This window comes from Clupea harengus, chromosome 10 (genome assembly GCF_900700415.2).
Source record: "Clupea harengus chromosome 10, Ch_v2.0.2, whole genome shotgun sequence".
Lineage (NCBI taxonomy): Eukaryota > Metazoa > Chordata > Actinopteri > Clupeiformes > Clupeidae > Clupea > Clupea harengus.
The window spans coordinates 21,754,314-21,759,313 of record NC_045161.1 but is presented as its reverse complement, the minus strand read 5'-3'; the positions used below and the strand labels follow the sequence as shown (position 1 = coordinate 21,759,313).

General features: G+C 47.9%; 1 protein-coding gene across 1 annotated transcript in view; it reads right to left on the bottom strand.

The window, feature by feature from the left end:
- The window catches only part of fip1l1a (FIP1 like 1a (S. cerevisiae)), a 15,077-nt gene that overhangs the window by 718 nt on the left and 9,359 nt on the right, over nt 1-5,000 (bottom strand). The window lies entirely within an intron of this gene.

Sequence of the window (5,000 nt, the reverse complement as noted above, 5' to 3'; positions counted from 1 at the left end):
GGTCTGGGCAGCAGTGATGTCCTAATATTAGCATTATAGCTCGTGTGTTCTTGCGCGATATCGCTTTAGCGGTAATTGCAGGGCAATGATAATGTTAGCGTGTCGCGAGTCGTCAGTAATTGTTTGTAATGGTAGCATTAGCGTCCTGCCGCCACGGCCCGCTGAGCTGGGTAATTGTTTTCTAATGGCGAGAGGAGGGAGCGCTTCGGTGACAGCGAGGCGGGGCAAGGCTGGCGAGGCTGCTGCCCGTGTTGAGCTCTAAAGACGCGGAGCTTCCTGTTATACAGCCGTAATGAGGCATGATGGGCCCCCGCTGATCCCGCAGCCGCCATTTTGATACATCAAAAGAATGGCGGTAGGCTAAAGAAATGAGACGAGGCCATCAAGAGCTGGTGGAATTTGTCACGTCTGAATTCAGAATCCTATTTTTTCTGTACAACTTGTCACTCAGGAGAACTTTTTCAGAGGTAGTGTCTGGCTGAAGAGTCAATTACAGATGGTTCTCAGAAACCCAGGAACAGCAGTCAGGCACAGCCATCTTTTAAGCCGTTTATCACGGGCAAAATGCCTCTTTGACCCCTCGCTGGAGTGCAGTGAAGTGTGTTTGGAGAAGGCATCCAGGCCAGCGTGGACACAGCACAGTTTGCCCGAAAATGATACTCTGGTAAACCTGGCACCCTGCCGATTTGGGGTGAAGCCTGGTCACCTTTGGCGATAAAGATGGGACCCCCCCCATGGTTGTGTGTTCAGGTGTTACTCTATGCCTTTATTACGGGATAATTACAATTTGAAGACGAGGGGTCCAGAGGTCTAGCATGTCTACACAAATCATGGAGACTGTTCCCCTCTGACCTCCGACCTCTGTGTCAGTAGTTATTGACCTCTGGTCAGTAAGTTATTGTTCAGCAACACTTTGACCCCTGCGGTTCTAAAAGATGTTTATAGTCCTGAACTGAGCTGGCCCAGGTAGGTGTGTGTAGTGGAGACTGACTACACTGACTTAACAGAACTTGCACTGATTTAGTTTTATTCTGTCGTGCCACATGTGTGCTTTTGTAGATGGCCAGTCCCTGCGCTGATTTAGTTTATTCTGTCGTGCCACATGTGTGCTTTTGTAGATTGGCCAGTCTGCGCTGATTGAAGTGTCAAGATTATATGCGAGGAAATGTGTTTTTATTGTAACGTTGAAGGAATAATAAAATAACTACTAAGAAAATATGGCGCTGGATTGGCAGGCTCCATAAGATGTTCTGCTCTCGTGGGAAAGCATGAATGGGGAATCTGAAAGCCTATTTATGAGGGCTGGAAATGAGATGGGCTGAGTGGCGCGATTAACCAGAGTGGTTGCTAGGGTTGTTCACGGGGCAGTTTGTGGAGGTACAGTAGGTGCAGTTTAATACCCTGTAGTTGACTCTATGAGAGGGAGTTACGTTGTGTGTGTGTGTGGTGTGTGTGTGTGTGTGGTGTGTGTGTGTGGTGTGGTGTGTGTGTGTGTGTGTTTTGAGAGAGAGAGAGAGAGAGAGAGAGAGAGTGGTGACGTGCGAGTGCGAGTGCAAGTGAGAAAGTTTTGTGAAAAGGCTGCAGTTCAATCCGAAACGTCTAAATGACGGCCTCCATTTCCTGTCCCTGGGCGCCACGACAACAAGCTGACAGTAGGTTTTATAGAACTCTAGAAGGCACAGACATATACACACACACACACACACACACACACACATTCTCACACACACACACACACACACACACACACACACTCACACACACACACACGCACACACACATACATTTCACAAACACACACGCTCTCTCTTGCACATGACACACAGTTAACACACTCACTGTCTGTCTACCTCCTTCCTTCACACACATATATGAACCACACTCACATACAATACACACTCTCTCTTTGTCTGAAACACACACATAACACCACACACACACACGCACACACACACATTTCAGTTCTGTTTCCATTCTGTTCAGGGGAGAGCCAAATGGCAAGAGGGGAAGCAAGAAAGATGTGAGAAAAGATAAGAGGGAAGAAAATGGGGTGAACCAGCAGAAAAAAGGAAAGTGGCAGACAGAGAGGAGAGAGAGAGAGAACGTTAGAGACAGATGCGGAAAGAGAGAGAGAGAGCAGAGCGTGCACATAGCAGAAAGAACAGAAGAGAGAGAGGGAGAGGGAAAGAAAAGGAAAGAAAGAGAGAGAGTGAGCAGGGAGAAAGAGAGGAGGGGAGAGGGAAAGAGCAAGAAAAGGAAAGAAAGAGAGAGAGTGAGAAAGGGAGAAAAAGCTGGTCAAGTGAGAGAAGTAAAGAAAGAGAGCAGGGCTACCACTTCATGCGCCAAAAACAAAAACTAAATAGATAAATCAAATTAAATAAACTTAAATAGATAATAATACTCTACTATCTACCTTTCAGACCACTCCATGTAACCAATATAGGCTGTACACTATATATTTGACCTTTCAGACTCCACCAATATAGGCGATACACTACTGTATATATTTGACCTTCTAGACTACTCCACCAATATAGGCGATACACTACTGTATATATTTGACCTTCTAGACTACTCCACCAATATAGGCGATACACTACTGTATATATTTGACCTTCTAGACTACTCCACCAATATAGGCGATACACTACTGTATATATTTGACCTTCTAGACTACTCCACCAACATAGGCGATACACTTCTGTATATATTTGACCTTTCAGAATACTCCACCGATATAGGCGATACACTACTGTATATATTTGACCTTCTAGACTACTCCACCGATATAGGCGATACACTACTGTATATATTTGACTACAATAATAACATGAAGGCACCTAGGGCACCTAAATGTTTAGCAGCTGCCCTGAAAGAGAGTTTCAGAGGGAAAGAGAGAGGAAGATTTAGGAAGAGGGAGAGAGAGAGAGAGAGAGAGAGAGAGAGAGAGAGAGAGAGAGAGAGTGAAAGCGTTAGGAAGAGAGAGAGAAAGAGTTAGAAAGAGGGACAGAGAGAAAGAGGGGGAAAAGAAAGGGAAAGTGCATATGGTTTGTGGTCGGGGTAAAACCTCTGGAGCGTGTCACGTTGCAGCCGCCACGCTGTGAGGTTAATGTCGTTGCCTCTTGGGGATCTGTGCAGGACCCCTTCAGTCCTACCCTCCCTCCACCCCCCCCAAACCTCCTTATCCACCACCCCCCCTCCCTCAACAACAGCCTCTTGGGGATCTGTGCAGGACCCCTTCAGTCCTACCCTCCCCCCCCAAAAAAACTCCTTATCCACCACCACCACCCCCCCCCCTCCTCACAACAGCCTCTCTGGGATCTAAGCAGGACCCCTCGCCCATCCTGCTCACCTATTCCCCCTCTCAGCCACCCTCCTCACCTGTGTGAAATGTGAGTGTGTGTGTGTGTGTGTGAGAGAGAGTGTGTGGGTAGGTGTGTGTGTGTGTGTGTGTGTGAGTGTGAGTGTGCAGGTGTGCCTGCCCCGTCCGCCTCGTATGTATACGTTACCAGCCTGCTCTACTCACAGCTCATTTGACACCAACACAAAAAACACCCCAGCAGGTGTCAGGTGTGTGTGTGTGTGTGTGCGTGTGTGTGTGTGTGTGTGTGTGCGTGTGTGCGTGTGTGCGTGTGTGTGTGTGTGTGTGTGTGTGTGTGTGTGTGTGTGTGTGTGTGTGTGTGTGTGTGTGTGTGTGTGTGTGTGTATGTGCCTTCACACCCCATACACCCATGGCCCAGGCCATCACATCGCCCGCCTGCTTTATAACTCCCAGCAGCCCTTGTTAAAAAGCCATTTGGCGTCCCGGTGAAACCAGCTTGCTTATTGGCTGCGGAGGTGTGGAGAGGCTGTGGTGTGGAGAGAGTGTGTGTGAGGCGGTGGGTCGTTAGTGAGAGTGTGAGTCGAGATCAGAGGCTCTGGGTTTGTACTCATGTCAGTGAGAACCGCTTGGTGGACCGGGTCTGGCCTGGGTCCATTGGGGACGGTTCCCAGTTGTTGCATCCTAATGGGCATAGACCTCGGCTGATTTGGAAACCGCTGGAGCAGCTTTTAACCAATCAACATTGGCCACTGTGGGACTGACTGCAACTTCCTATTTGGCCACTCACGGTGCAAGCTGATATATTAGTCTTTTCCCTGTAGGCAGGACGGAAACAAGGGCCTCTGCCCTCGGTGAAGAAATATACACATTCTTCCAGCTCCGGCTCCAAGTCTTCACTGTTTGCTAGCGTTGCTGCTGCTGCTTGTGTTGCTTTGTCTAACTCTATAGCACGACGGCCATTGTTGGAACTACATTTCAAACAAACGCTTCACTTTGACGTGTCTGTGATGGTGTTTTCATTGTGAGTGTGTGTGTGTGTGTGTGTGTGTGTGTGTGTGTGTGTGTGTGTGATCAAGAACTGTGCATACTTGAAGTGAATTATGGCGGTGGCATTCAAAGCAGGCATTCATCCCTCATGATGTTGTACTGGATACTGTCTTTAATAAAAAATCTTATGAATTTACAGTACATCTCCTGCTACACCTTCTCTCTCTCTCTCTCTCTCTCTCTCTCTCTCTCTCTGCTGACACCATCCCTCGTTCTGTGGCTCGCCAGATCTCCTCTCACTTTCACCACAGAGGGGAGAGAGATGAAGAAAGACCATCAACTGGCTTTGGCAAATATTTGGAACTGCAGATTGCGGGGAGTTTGGATTTCCCAATGGCTATGGAGAAAAATGGGCTTCTTTCAGTGTGTGTAATTACGTGTGTGTGTAGTGGTGTGAGTGTGTGTTTGTAGTGGTGTGTGTGAGTGTGGTTATTGTGAAAATGCAAATGTAGCCTTTCTCTGGCTCTGTGTGTTTCTGGGTATGCACTATGTGTGTGTTGTGTGAGTGTGTTCTTGCGTGTGTGTGTGTGTGTGTGTGTGTTGTGTGTGTGTGTGTGTGGTGGTGTGGTGTGTATTTATGGGACTGATTCACAGAGTCCTCATGGAAGACAGTTGGTCTGGTGGGGGGGGG